This window comes from Engystomops pustulosus, chromosome 3 (assembly GCF_040894005.1).
Source record: "Engystomops pustulosus chromosome 3, aEngPut4.maternal, whole genome shotgun sequence".
In the NCBI taxonomy this organism is placed as follows: domain Eukaryota; kingdom Metazoa; phylum Chordata; class Amphibia; order Anura; family Leptodactylidae; genus Engystomops; species Engystomops pustulosus.
The window spans coordinates 182484482-182500582 of record NC_092413.1 but is presented as its reverse complement, the minus strand read 5'-3'; positions in this window follow the sequence as shown (position 1 = coordinate 182500582).

The following is a 16101-nucleotide window of genomic DNA, read 5'->3' as shown; positions in this document are numbered from 1 at the left end:
AGGTACATATCTACTTGTATAACATGAATGATCTTGTTCCTCCTCATTTTTATTTTCTAATTCCAAATTCAATGTGGCATAAAAACTCTAATTCTACCTAGATTCAACAAAATGACACCCGCTTCATTCTGCAATGTCCTGTTTGTTAATTCACACAAAAAAAAAATTGTGACATTTGCTTCTCTTTATGAGAAACCTTATGGAAATGAGTTTTATGCTGGGCCTCTGTAGTGTGAATAGTTACACTGCCACCTAGTGTTAGAACTACAGATTACATAGGTGCATTGAACATGCAGTATATGACTGGGTCAATTCTTACTATAAATGTCTATATTTATGTGCCAGGTGGGCCGTCTTCCCATCTCATCCAGAGTCTGGTAATACTGTGTTCTGCTCATTTACACTGGACACGGACATTGGGGAAGATTTACTAATTGTGGAGCAAGCACGTTGGTCGGCATCGGAGATCAGTCTCTGCAAAGCACAGCCCGATGTATTTAAGTGGCGCACGGCTGTTAGTAATTAATGGGTACTGATCAGTCGGGCGCCATAAATATGCCAACATCAATGTCATGTGCGCCAAAATCTAACATGGACTGGGCGTTAATTTTGCTATCTGACCAATTTTTTCCTGGTCTATCGTGCGGCAAAAATTGCGCCTAAAAATGCCGGCAAGATACACATAAATGTGGAGGATAATGTGGAAAAGTTAGGCCACGCCCACTTGCGCCAAAAAAAAAAGACGGAGGTGTTGGGATAGTCGGAAACATCTGTTCTTTCTGGCACAAACTCATTATAAATGATCCGCATGTGCCCCATTGTGTCGAGGCAGATTTGTCTCACCTGCGTAGAATTGGCTGTGTATGGGGCGCATTTTATAAAATTACTTTTTCTTGAGAACGATCACTCTGATCTAGGGAAATTAACCCTCTATTCACTTTAGGATAAAAACAAAAAAGGGTACTCGTATCATAATTCTGGCTTTATCTTTTTTTGGGGGACTTTCCTTGGCTTTTCTGCTGTTAGATTTATCTTTGCTTTTTTGTCTTTATTGAAACAAGTTAAGTTTGGTCTTTAGTGAATTTGTAACCTTTTAGAAAAACAAGAAACTCCAAAAGTTGCAGTTGTAAGCAACTTTCTACGTCTGGTCAGGGACAGCCATAGGTTTGCACCAAAATTTGAGACTTTTTACTAAAGTCTCATGTGGATTCAGGTGATACCTCAGGGAACACTGCAGAAAACTAGACAACGGCGAACCATGAAGGGAGATTCTAGATTCTAGTGCAATTCTAGGTAAATCAGGATTTATACATAGGACAGTGGTTCTTAACCTTGTTTGAGTTACCAAACCCACTAGTTTCATATGCACATTCACAGAATCCTTCTTTAGTGATAAATCAAATATGTGTGGGTCTTGACCTCTGTGGCGGAGGCTCCTGCCGAACCCCTGAGACCAACTCACAGAACCCCTAGGATTCGATGGGTAAGAACCACTGACATAGGATCAGTAATAATCTGCTTGTAGTGAGCACCCCCTAGTGGCGACTGCAGGCAAGTGCTATGACTATGTGAGGGAAAGTAAAGATGCAGGTGGACCTTTTTACTAGTTCTGCCAGCTCCAGTTAGGCTAAGTAAGGACCTTAGGCTAAGTTCACACTGCCATCAGCATTTACATTTATTTATCTGCATTAAAAAAGACAAAAATGGATGGTAAATAACCTGAAAGAAACTGAACATAACTGAACACATTAGGGCACATTTACTAAGGGTCCGAATCACATTTTTCCGCCGGGTTTTTCCGATTTGCGCCGAATTGCCTCGGGATTTGCCGGCTTTCAAAAGACAGAAATCGTGGCTGTCGGAAAAACCCGACGGATTCGGAAACACCACGGAAACCGTCGCAAGAATAGCACTCACAATATACGACCTCAGTGAATCCCGGCAGAACCCAAATCAGCGTCGGACATCGCGCTGCTAGATCGCGACTGGACCGGGTAAGTAAATCAGCTCCATTGTCTATTTTTGTGCCTGTTTTGTTCCTTTTTTTGTGTTGTGATTTTGTTTTTTTGCCTTATTAAATGTGTTTGAGTTGTCACATGGGCAATTCATTTGCGCCTAATTTTGTGCCTAATTTGTCGCAATTTATTCCCCTATATTGCAGATCTCATTTGAGACCAATAATTAATCTACACTGACAAAAGGCGATAGAACATTCCTCACTTCACTTTTGCACAAAAAAATTGGCTGCTTGTATGATGTCCAGACTACATTTAGTTGTGCAGAGACTAAAGAATATGTAATAAAAATAAAAATATATTTTCTTGCTCAAATGAATCTCTGCTTTGTTTATAACAATGTGTAGGAAATGGAGTCTGATAATATTTTTAGATCTGCACATTAAGACAATGACAATGATCCCACTCAAAAATATGATCCTATAGAAAATGATGAAGCAGTGACTTCTGACAATCTGACATTTTAAAACCGTTCAGAAATATTTTTTCATGTTGCATTCGGTTAATTTGTAATTTTTGAAGTGTTGATCTTGGGATTTTTAACTGATGTGTTAAACCTCCGTTCTTTCCTTTTTTAACCAAAGTAAGGAACAGAGTTTAGAGGGTAATGTGAACTGAACCTTTAGGATGCATTGTGGCCATTTCTTCCAAACTGATTGTTAAAGGGAACCTGTCATCAGGAGCCCTTTTTCTAGATGAAAGTTTACCTTTCTGTATGCAGAGCTGCGTTCCTAGTCCCCTGGGAGAGGCCAGTGAGCAGTGCTCCGCACCCTCTGGAAACCGCTCCGTCATGCATCGATTTCAAATAAAAAAACCCTCCCATATCCCCCCCCCCCCGAGTCGCTTCCCCCCTTATACATGTCTGCCCCACTCCTCACTGGCCACTAGGGCACAGCTCTGCATACAGAAAGGTAAACTTTGATATAACAGTTTTACTATAAAAACTCTTTGGCAATGTGTACACTATTCCCTATGAGGACATGGGGGAGCCAGAAAAAGGGCTCCTGATGACAGGTTACCTTTAAATTAACTGCCATTTCCAAAAACCAGGGAGGAGTGAGTGCAAACTTGAATCCCCTCACATTTATCTATCTTGGGGTCCTTATGACTCGGGTATAGTTGGAGCATACAGCACAGTAGTGAGGTAAGTCAGCAGTGCTGTCTGTTTAGAGCGTGGATATGTAGGTGAAAGTTTTTTTCCATTTTTGTTATGGGACAATCAAAGCTCTCTATAAAGGGGGTTTTCATGGAATCTAAAATGGTCATCAAACTAGAAATATCACGGATCCTAATTAAATGGGGCCATAATTAAATAAATAAACACTACATGGGGCACTCTACATTTGGGCAAGGCTACAATAAATACTACAGGGTCTTAGATTTGAAATTGTATTCCCACTTCCCAGTATATGACATGGAATATTAAATACTGTCACTAGGAAGTCCAATTTGTTGAGCTGAAAACAAGCCAGTATGCAGCTCTGTACACGGACAAATAAAAAAGTTATGGGATTTTAAGGAGGGGAACAAAAAATGGAAATGCTAAAAAACAAAAAATGGCATTGGCAGGAAGGGGTTAAAAGAAAGACATTAAATAACCAGACATTTTAGAATTCCATCATCTCTATAACAAGGATTCTTGCATGACTGAAAGAGCTCTCCTGCCAGCTAGTGGTAAGATGTAGTATTGCATGGCAAGGCTCAGAAAGCTGTTTTACAGATTTTTTTTTTTTTTTTTAGGAACAGTTTTTTTTTTGACAACCAGTAAAGGTATACATTCATTTACATACATACATTTTTTTACAGATCTTTTTTTCCACAATTTTACGCGTGTTGATAGGGTTATGGCCTCAGAAACTGCTCAGTACATCTTTTTGTGGGCCATTTTTTGTTATTGAACTCCAAATTCTTTGCTCCCTTTCACACAGGCTTCAGAAACACCTTAACCATGACAGGGAAAACTTAGGCCCCTTCCACACTAGCGTTGCGTTTCACGTCAGGGTGCAATGCGTGAAAAACTGACGTTTTTGGCTGCGTTTTTGTTCCATTTTTCCTTGGAGTCATTAGCGGTTTTGCGTTTTTCACGCGCATGTTGTTCGCGGTTTTTTGCATTTTTGGTGCGTTTTTCACGCGCGTTTTTTAAGTCAATGGGACTTTTTCAAAGGGACCATGGTTCGGGAATAAAATGTTTTATTTAATTGAAAAAGAATGTCTTCTGATAAGTTAGCAGATGTATGCAAACATCTGCAATCTATTCTTCACTGTTCCGCGCGTATATTATCTCCCGACAAGTTAGCAGATATGAAGAACAGTGAAGAATAGAATAAAAACAGAACAGTGCAAACAAAATAGCATGTGAAGAACAATATATATGTGTGTAAAGAACACATTGCAGATGTTTCCATACATCTGCAATGTCTTCTTCACACATATATATTGTTCTTCACATACAATTTTGTTCACATACAGAAGATGTGCCGAACTTCTGTAATCTATTCTTCACTGTGTTCTGCACTGTGTTTTTCACTTAAATGATCCTGTGTTCACTGTGTTCACTGTTTTTATTCTATTCTTCACTGTTCTTCACTGTGTTTTTTTAATTAAATGCTCGATCTCGAGCAGGGGAATTATTCATGTCACCTAGCAACGCATCCGTTTAAAACGCATTGCACTCGCATTGCGCTTGCAATGCTTGTGAGTGCAATGCAATTTGGATGCGTCTCCATAGACTTGAATGGGGCGGGAAAAAGTAGAGCATGCTGCGATTTTGATGCGCGTCAAAACAAACGCAAGCATGCGCGTGAAAAACAACGCAAATGAGGAAAGGCCCATTGGAAACAATGGGACAGAGTGCAATGCAAGTTCTGCACGTCAAAAGCACGCGCAGAACTCGCGCGTGAAAAACGCTAGTGTGGAAGGGGCCTTACTTGGAGGACTTCTACCACCAGGATGAAGGATTGTAAACCAAGCACACTGACATACTGGTGTGTGCCCTCTCTGGCAGAATCCACTCTTACCTTAGCTTCTTATGCTCTGGTTGTTACAAAAAAACGTCTCCATCAAAACAGAGTTAAAACCTGTGACTTTAGTCCAGAGCTTACAGAAGATGAAGGGATGTCTCAGATTCACAATTATGCAGATGAGCCTGGGGGCTCTAGGCTCCATAAGTGTTAATTGATCATGGAGCCCCTCAAACTGATTTGCATAATTTTAAATATTTTTTTTCTTGTTGAAAAAAGGGTATATGAAGCTAAAAGAAGAGTGGCTCCTGCCAGAAGGTGCACACCCCAGTATGTAAGTGTGCTAGGTTTACAATCCTTGTTCATGATGGTCCAGGTTGTCCAATGGGGTGGAAAACATGGCAACTTTTTTACAAAAACAGAGCCACACCTGACCATGGTTTGTTACTGCATTGAAGCTTTGAACTTCAGCTGTAATGGAGCTTAGTTGCAATGCCAAAAGCTGACCAATGATCAGGTGTGGCGTCTTTTTGGAAGAAAGCAGTCATGTTTTTCAACCTCCAGACGAGTATTTTAATGTAGATTTTTGCAGCTTTCATTGAGATTAGCAGGAATCAGGACAGTCCTCATTTAGTCTTCTCTGCCATATATGTAGCTATGAGGTCACTGACACAATGGGGGTTATTTATTAGGACTGGCCTTTTACACCCCATGCCTCCCTGCAGTGTCCCTGATTTGCTAAGCTCTTAGTAGATTTGGTGGAGAATGTAGCTGTACTACATACAGAGGCCCACATTTATTAAAGCGTTTTCTCCAGTTTTCTGTCTCCCTTTACAGTAGAAAGAACATGCAAACTGCTTGCGCATGTATTTATAAAGTGTCTGCGCCAGTTTTGTTCCATGGCTGCACTGTCTACAAGACAGAAAAAGTGTGCACCAAAAGGGGCTATTAGTGCCTAGTTGGACCGTGCCCCATAATTCTGTCTGCGGCACAAGTCTGCAGCATGAACAAAGTGCACAAAAAATAAAAAATGGTGCACACTTCCAGAGCAGTGCAGGGGGCGCCAGATTCATGAAAAACATGCACCACAATTCCTGAATCTGGCGCCCCCTGCACAATACAAAGGTAAACTGCACCTAGTACATTTAGTAAATGTGGGTCATAGTGTTATTGGTATAATATGTATCTTAGGAAATTTTCAGAATCAATTCCATATCTGTATTTGCATTTTTAACATTTAACTCCTGTGTTCCATCTTTCATTTTGGAGATAACCTCAAGCCTGGCAACAACCGAACCTTCTCTTTATTCCTGAAGCACATTCAGTGTAGATGAAAAGAATAGGTGCTGCATTTTGTCTTTGCTCCTGTGACTGGTCTTACCCACACTTGGCTTTGTACAAGTATAGAGAACAGGGTTTCTTCTTTTGTGTATAGCCAATTATTCCCAATTTGGTTTGGCTATAGTGCTCTCTTTGCTTCTTTGATTGCACACGACAAAAGCGAAAAATGTTGTTCATAATCAGGAAAATGCAGGCCTTGTCTGCTCCCTATTAGAGGTTCTTTAATCTATCCAGACGTCTGCAACATTAAAACAGATCGGCCAGTGTTTCTCCGTTATTAAACATTGAACCTTAAATGAACCATGTGCCAGGGATAAGGGCGCCCGCCCTCTGCTCGGAAATATCATGGCACAGTAAGCTGCACTTTATATTTATCTGCACTTAGAACGGTCCAGACATGATTTCTCTATTTCTTGGTCCTCAAAGGAAAACAATCATTTTCTCTAGAGTGGATATCTGATATGTCAGCTGTAGAAGAATGTTTCCGGAAAGTTTCATTCAAGTAAGTAAGTGCAGAAATATCTATTCAATAACATGTTGCCAACTTTTGAGAAGATTCTGAAAATCAGTGCATGAAATAGTAAGTGAGTGGTAAACAGAAAGCTACAGAAAGATAGAAAACTAAAAACCACAGACCACACTCTACAAATACAGACCACTGACTGCAGCCTATAATCACAGTCCTCAGAGCGGACCCTAATAACACAGACGTATGCAGCTCCTCAGCCCTTTACCGACTATTGACACTAGTCAACTGTCAAGCACACATTGCCGTAGTAAAGTGTAATTTTCCTATTTTGATAGCTACTGTAAATAGATTTTGTAATCAAAAGATTTTAGGTTTGACCCAATGCTGTATGTGATCAGAGGCGTAACAACAGCTGTGGCAGGTGTAGCGGTTGCTATGGGGCCCGGATGCAGGGGGGCCCGAGATGGATGGGCAAAATTGATAAATATTCTCCGGCCTGATACCTATGTCCCTGTTGGCAAGGCCAGAGCCTAACAGTACCCTGATGTATGGAGGCCCTGGCCTTGGGAGGTACAGCTGAATTATAATTTGTTACTGTAATTATGTGCCACTGGACCAGGCTGGGGCGGGCCAGTCATCTGCAGTCAGTAGTAGTGGGACAGGTCCGGGGGCACATCATTATCAAATTATAATTTGGTTGACCAGCCCAGCCGTCTATCTCATATGCGGCCTGCCCGCCTTCTTCTATACTGGTACTATCCAGGCTCGATGTTACGATGAAAGCCGCGCAGATTCCAGACTCTAGTTTTGCTCCTTCCGTCATTGCAGGTGAGTATAATTAATACATATGTACATGCATGAATATGTGTCTGTGTGTATATATGCTGTTTATATGCTGTATACACTGGATATGTGTATATATATGCTGCATATGTGTGTATATATGATATATATGTGTGTATATATGATATATGTGCGTGTATATGTTGTAAGTACTGAATGTGTGCGTACATACACTCACCGGCCACTTTATTAGGTACACCATGCTAGTAACGGGTTGGACCCCCTTTTGCCTTCAGAACTGCCTCAATTCTTCGTGGCATAGATTCAACAAGGTGCTGGAAGCATTCCTGAGAGATTTTGGTCCATATTGACATGATGGCATCACACAGTTGCTGCAGATTTGTCGGCTGCACATCCATGATGCGAATCTCCCGTTCCACCACATCCCAAATTCCTAAATTTGACCATGGTTCTGGAGAATTGAGCTCAAAAATAGTGTTTTGAGTAGCGGAGTTTTGGTCGAGCTGGAACTTACCTCACTGTAATCATTTAGTGGTGTGACAATTGGTCCAGAATAATTAGTTGTGACTAGATTTTGAAAAATGTGTTTGGGTCTGGGTACGAAACTCAAACCCCTCACCGGTAACTCCCGCATTCGGTGCTGGCAAGCATTTAAAATATTTCGGACACGTGTGTGTCTTCACTAAAATGTCAGCAACGATCATCCCCAAAATAGACATTGCCAGCAGCGTTTAGAGAGTTAAAGCCTGTGGCGTACTCTCTAACAGTATGATCATTTTGTCAATAGCTTGCCCTCTCCGCTCCCATTCTAAACTTGCTGTTGGGAGCACATCGTATACACACATTCCCATCGGGTTTTGCGATTATTTCCGTTTTGCGCCGAATTGCCCCAGGTTTTTGGTGCACACGATCCGATTGTGGCGCATCGGCGCCAGCTTGCATGGGACAGAAATCGGGGGGGGGGGGGGGGGAGGGGGTGACCGTCAGACAACCCGCCAGATTTGGGCAAACCGCGGAATTTAAAAAAGGAAATTGTGACGCAAGATCAGCACTCACATGCACTGGGAAGAAGCAGGTGAACTCCGGCAGACCTCGGGGCAGAAGCGACGGATGCAGGAATATGGGCGCACGATCTTAGTGAATCGCGGCAGACCCGAATCCTCGTCGGACAAAACACCAACAGGACCGCAACAGGACGGTTAAGTAAATCTGCCCCAATATATTCAAATTTGCACAAACACTGTAAAGTACATAAACACTATATACACACCTATAGTATACTGTATATGCAGTATATACTGGATGTGTGTGTATATGTGTGTATAATGCCTATATACTCTATGAATGTGTATATATGCTTTATGTGCAGCATGTGTGTATATGTTGTGTATATACTGTATGTCTTAGTATGTGATGTATATACACTCACCGGACAGTAGAAGATTGGAAAAACGTTGCCTGGTCTGATGAGTCTCGATTTTTGCTGCAACATTCGGATGGTAGGGTCAGAATTTGGCGTCAACAACATGAAAGCATGGATTCATCCTGCTTTGTATCAACGGTTCAGGCTGGTGGTGGTGGTGTCATGGTGTGGGGAATATTTTCTTGGCACTCTTTGGGCCCCTTGGTACCAATTGAGCATCGTTACAACGCCACAGCCTACCTGAGTATTGTTGCTGACCATGTCCATCCCTTTATGACCACAATGTACCCAACATCTGATGGCTACTGTCAGCAGGATAATGCGCCATGTCATAAAGCTGGAACCATCTCAGACTGGTTGCTTGAACATGACAATGAGGTCACTGTACTCAAATGGCCTCCACTGTCACCAGATCTCAATCCAATAGAGCATCTTTGGGATGTGGTGGAACGGGAGATTCGGATCATGGATGTGCAGCCGACAAATCTGTGGCAACTGTGTGATGCCATCATGTCAATATGTTCCAAAATCTCTGAGGAATGCTTCCAGCACCTTGTTGAATCTATGCCACGAAAAATTGAGGTAGTTCTGAAGGCGGTTTATCCAAATCTGGCGGGTTGTCCGACGGCTACACCCCCCGATTTCTGTCCCATGCAAACCAGCGACGATGCGCCACAATTGGATCGCGTGCGCCAAAAACCTGGGGCAATTCGCCACAAAACGGAAATAATCGCAAAACCCGATGGAAATGTGTGTATACGATGTGCTCCCAACAGCAAGTTTAGAATGGGAGCGGAGAGGGCAAGCTATTGACAAAATGATCATACTGTTAGAGAGTACGCCACAGGCTTTAACTCTCTAAACGCTGCTGGCAATGTCTATTTTGGGGATGATCGTTGCTGACATTTTAGTGGAGACACACACGTGCCCGAAATATTTTAAATGCTTGCCAGCACCGAATGCGGGAGTTACCGGTGAGGGGTTTGAGTTTCGTACCCAGACCCAAACACATTTTTCAAAATCTAGTCACAACTAATTATTCTGGACCAATTGTGACACCACTAAATGATGACAGTGAGGTAAGTTCCAGCTCGACCAAAACGCCGCTACTCAAAACACTATTTTTGAGCTCAATTCTCAGAACCATCGTCAAATTTAGGAAAATTTAGCAATAAGACGGTAATTTCTGTAATGCTCAGGGCCATCTAATTTGGCCTTCAAAGGGAACTTGTCATGAGGATTTAGAGCCACAAGCCACAACCAACTTGTATGACAGGGAAGTGAGAGGATCACGATCATTTCTTTCTAAGTTCTGGGAGATTATGGAATGCTGGATACAAATGACCTATATGGAGTCACAAGGCTGACCCCTCCCCCCCCCCCACACCGATTTATAGATATCCCTGATCATCACAAGTCACGGAAGATACTTTATGATGATGTATCTGAACAATGAGACCCCCAATCAAGCCTGGGAACATCTTAGCGTGACTCCTTCCACTCCATGACTCCTTACGGCTGTCCTCTGCTTCCTCTTCTCTATTGACACATAAGAGAGATTTCCTGGCATTTACTTTTATTAAAATGGGACACGGAAGTAGATAGCAAAGTTGGAATAAAAGCAGTGGGGCATCAATGGGGGTGATTATGACTTCTGTGATTTTTATAATCACATCCCCACTGTAGAACTATATTTGCTTTGAGCTTTTATATTATCTTCAGCGATCTCCATTTTCTTTCCTCACTTCATGTATATTTCAAAACCAGTGTTCAGACCAGTGTAAGACCCTTATCTGTGTAGACTTTCTGTTCTCAGGTAGTAATTCTAAGGGAATTACATATTTATAAAATATACCCAGGATTGAATAAAACTATATAGATCAAAACTTCAGTTAGAACACCATTGGGACATTGAAAATCCAGAACTGATCGGGAGTATTTTTTGTTTTGAGAGAAGTTAACCACTTCCCCTGAAGAATCATTTCCTCTGAAGGGCTCTATGTACACCAGTCTGACATTGATTTCATAGCACCCTCCTAGTTATAGTAAGTATATATTTAACTGCCGCTGTAACATTAAAGTATGTGGGGGCAGCAGATGTTAGTAGTGGAGTGGCTGGCTTGACGGTGACTTAGTCACTAGTGTCACATTAGCCTCCTAGGCTAGGCCTCATCCACTCCAATCAGGCCCAGCAAGGTGAAGCAAGAAGAGAGAGAAGCCATGAAATAGTAAAAGTTTCCCCCTGGTGTACTTCCAGTGTAGGAAGTACACCTCCTGATGGTAGGAGGGAGGCCGTGATGGTAGCAGCAGGCCGGGGAAACACACAGCAAGCCGCGATCTTAACCCCTTAACGCTGATGCCCATTTTTAAAATTCTGACATTTAAGTGGTTATAACTTCGGAACGCTTTAACATATCCAGTTGATTTTGAGATTGTTTTTTAGTGACACATTGTACTTCATGTTGGTTGAGAAATTTAATCAATATGTTTAGTATTTATTTATGAAATAAATGGAAATTTGGCAAAAACAATGTTTTCCAAATTCTAAATTTTCTACTTTTTGGAAAGTTGGTCATATCACTAAAATAAGCTGATAACTAACATTTTCCATACGTCTGCTTTAACTTGGCATCATTTTTCATGAGGGTGAAAGATAAATGAAAGTGAAATTACAGAAATGTAATTTTATCTTACTATAGATTCATTGAACACTACAATTTGCACCTTCACAATGGGTTAAAAAGGAAAATGCATTTTACAATGTTTAGGGCAATTCCTCCTGAGTATGCCAATACCCATTTTGTCACTGTACCCTGCTGTACGGGCACAGGGGGGCACTTGGAATGGAAAGAGCGTTGTTTTGTTTTTGGAGGGCAAATATGGCTGAAAAAGTTTTCATGTGTCAGGATGCATTTGCAGAGCCATAATGGTACCAAAACAGAGGAAAGCCCCAAGAAGAGACACCATTTTGGAAAGTACACCCCTTGGAGAGTTTAGCAAGGTGTAATCTGTGTATTTGCCCCAACAGGTGTTTGATTCAATTAGGCCCCAAAAGGGAAAAAGGTGAACATTTTCTCAAAAAAGTCACTTTTACCCCAAATTTTTGTAAGCCACAAGGGATAAAAGATGAAACAACACCCATAAATGTGTAAAACTATTTCTCCTAAGCACAGAACTGCACCACTTTTGCATATAAAGTGTTGTATGGGTACACAGTAGGGCTCAGAAGGGAAAGAGGGGCTTTGGCCTTTTAGAAGCCAGATTTGACAGTCATCCTTTACATGTGTCAGGATGCATTTGGAGAGCCCTAGTGGTACCAAAACAGAGGGGAACCCCAACAAGTGTCACCATTTTGGAAAGCACACCCCTTGGAGAATTTAGGAAGGTCTAATATGTGTATTTACCCCAACAGGTGTTTGATCAATTAGGTCCCTAAAAGTAAAAAGATAAAAATTTTCCCAAAAAAGTCACTTTTACGGCTAATTTTTGTATCCCATAAGGCATTAAAGATGAAACGACCCCAAAAAATGTGTACTAGCATTTCTCCCGAGTATAAAATTGCCCCACACATGCAAATAAAATGTTGTATGGGTACGAAGTGAAGCTCAGAAGGGAAACGGGGGCATTGGCCTTTTAGAAGCCAAATTTGACAGACATCCTTTACATGTGTCAGGATGCATTTAGAGAGCCGTAGTGGTACCAAAACAGAGGGGAACCCCAACAAATGTCACCATTTTGGAAAGCACACCCCTTGGGGAATATAGCAAGGTGTAATATGTGGTGTAGGGTAATACACGTGATGAAATGAGCATTTAGAACATACAGGTGGTTTCCAAATATGATGTGCAATGGAGTCCAAGATGGAAATTGCAATTATTTCTGGAAAGTTCAGTGCCCGTTATGTGGCGCCCCTTATGAAATAATGGAGGGGTATAGGGAGCAACGTGACCTAACAGTTGTTACAATTATTCATTTTACCGTAATTAATTCACAACAGGTTGGGTGTGACTTGTGAATGTGTTGTGTATAAGGAGGTAGAATATATCAAGGGACCAACTAAACTTTTGTCACTCTGGAGGTGTCGCAGGTCTCTTAGTAGTATGTAGTGTCCATCCTAACTCCTCTTTTGGAACAGACTCTTTATTGAGTCCCACCTTTAGAAGCAGCAGAATTCACCGGGAAAATGCTGTCCTGGCAAAACACAGGAACATCTAAACCAGAGGTACTGGGGCCCCGTCCTTCTTGTCCCAATATTAGTTTCCTAATATCTTCCTCTTGAAAACGGAGAAATGATACGGCAGGACATGCACATTGGAACAGCTCGCAAGAGTTGTACAGCATCATCTGTACAATGTGCACGGCCAGCGCTTTTGTACCAAATCTTTTTTTTTTTTTTTTAAAGAAATATTTTATTGGAACTAAAAAAAAGGAAGTATACATGCAATTGTATATAATAAACATTTTACATGTCTATCCCGATATATCAGTAGTTATGCTAGTTAGCAATTATGCTGGTTAGTTAGGTTAGAACATGTGTAGTAGTGCTTCTTCATTTAACCAAAACTCGGACTTTACTTAGGCCGGTCAGTACCACTGGAGTCCGGTTCCTTAAGTTGTCCATCAACTTCAATTGGAAAAGAAAACAAACATTCTTTGTAATTTCTTGTGGTGGTGGTCTTGCCTCATGGTGCTGTGGTGGCGAATGGCTAAGTCACTCAGTGTAGCATTGGGAACTGGTCCAAGTCTCCCATTGGGCTTCAAAGTGAGTTGTTCTCCCGTTTTGTATAGCTATGGCTTTTTCATACGCACACGTGGTATTTAATTGTCTTATTACTTCATCCACTGGTGGACATAGGGGATCCTTCCAATGCCTTGTTATGATGAGCTTGGTGGACATAAGTAGTTGTGCCGGTACTGTTGAATTTTTTTTGTCTATTTCTGCTATGTCTATTAGCAGCAGAGCTTGTTGAGGTGATAAAAATATTGGCTTTTTATATATGTGGGATAAAATATTAGAGATGTTGTTCCATAATGGTGAGATGAAAGGACAGTCCCATAGAATATGGAGTAGTGTGCCTCTGCATCCACATCCTCTCCAACACATTGGGGAAGTTCCTGGGTATATGGTACTTAACTTAGATGGTGTGAAATACCACCTTTGTAATGTTTTAATTATTGCCTCTTGATGTGCGACACAACGAAAGGTAGAATGAGTGGTTAATAATGCTTTCTTCCATTTTGCTGGTGAGAATGTTATTTGTAGATCTCTCTCCCACTTTGACATATAAGGAAGTTTTTCTTGTTTTGTGTTCTCTTGCAATATTTTGTAAAAGAAGGATATTCCTCGTAGTTTTGAGGTGGTTTTATCAAGGTAGTTTAATATTTTTTGGTCCATGTGGGGAACTGTTTGAGATGTATTTTTTAAAATGCTACGTATTCTCAAGTATAGGTGTATGTCTCCTTCAGGTAGGCTGTATTTTAAGGAGATTTCTTGGAATGGTAATATATGCTTATTGCCCCAAATATCTTGTAGGTTTTTGATTCCCTTGGCCTTCCATGTTGCTAAGTTTAGGTTGGTGGTATTGAAGTTGAAGTATTCTATGGGAATCCTGCTGAGAGGGAATGGAGTTCCATCTGCTTTATGTTTACAGAGGAGTGATTGCTATGCTTGGTCTGCTGCTTTGATTATTGCTGTTTTAGGCGGGGTGTTGGGTAGGCCCCACAGTCCATTATACAGTCTGATGTATGAGGTGATGTATGGTGTTTTGAGGTTTCCCCCCACCAGTGGCTTGTTTGATCCAGTACAGCGGCATTATAATAATTTTTTAGGTCAGGCAGACCAAGTCCCCCAGCTAATTTTTCTCTAGTCATTAGTCCACGGGCTATCCTTGGTTTTTTGCCTGCCCAAATGAATTTAGAGAGTTGTGAGTGTGCTTTCTTAAAGAAGCTTTCAGGTACTGGAATATTTAAAGATCTGAATATAAAGAGGTAGCGGGGGAGTACCATCATCTTGTATGCCGCTATTCTGCCACACCAGGATAGTATTGCTCTTGAGTATGATTCTAAATCCTTTTCAATATTTGTTAGTAATGGGTTGTAATTATGCTGTATTAGTAGGTTAGTTGGATAGGTCAGTTTTACCCCTAGATATGAGATACCGGTATCTTGCCAATCCAAATCGTATGTAGTCTTGAGTTGTCTCAGTGTGGAGGGGATCAGATTAATGGGAAGAGCTTGGGATTTTGTTTTATTAATTTTGTAGTATGAGTATTTACTAAACTCCTCTATGGTTTGTAATGTTTCAGGCAGTGATTTTAGAGGGTCGCATAATGTAAGAATTATATCATCTGCGAATAGTGATATAGTATTGTTGATTTGTCCCATTTGTATTCCCTTTATGTTCTTATTCTTTCTAATTAGTTCTGCTAGGGGCTCAATTGATAAATTAAAAAATAGTGGGGAAAGGGGACATCCCTGGCGTGTGCCATTTGTCAGTTTAAAGGGCGTTGATAATATGCCATTTGTAAATACTTGAGCCATGGGGTTTGAATATAGTGCCCTTATGGCCTTGTTTATCTCTCCCTCTAAACCAAATTTATCTAATACTGCGAAGGCGTAATCCCAGTTCACTCTGTCGAACGCCTTTTCGGCGTCGACAGTTAGGACTAAGGCACTTGTCTTTTTGGATTCACAGTATTGGAGTATATTGATGATCCTTCTTGTGTTATCAGGGACTTGCCTACCATGTGTAAATCCGGCCTGATCTGGATGGATTAATGTGGGGATAATTGGTTTTAGCCTATTTGCTATTATTTTGGCGTATATCTTTATATCATGATTAAGGAGTGAAATCGGTCTATAGTTGGTGGTTAAATCAAGGGGCTTCCCAGGTTTTGGTAGAGTTATTATCAAAGCTGATAACATGTCCCTTGGAAATTCGCCTTTTTCCTGTGCGAGATTAAATAGCTTGGTTAGATGCGGGGTGAGTGCGGGTATGAATTTCTTGTAGAATTCCCCTGGGAGACCGTCTGGGCCGGGTGCTTTGGCTGAAGGAAAGGATTTGATTGTACTTATTATTTCCTCTGGGGT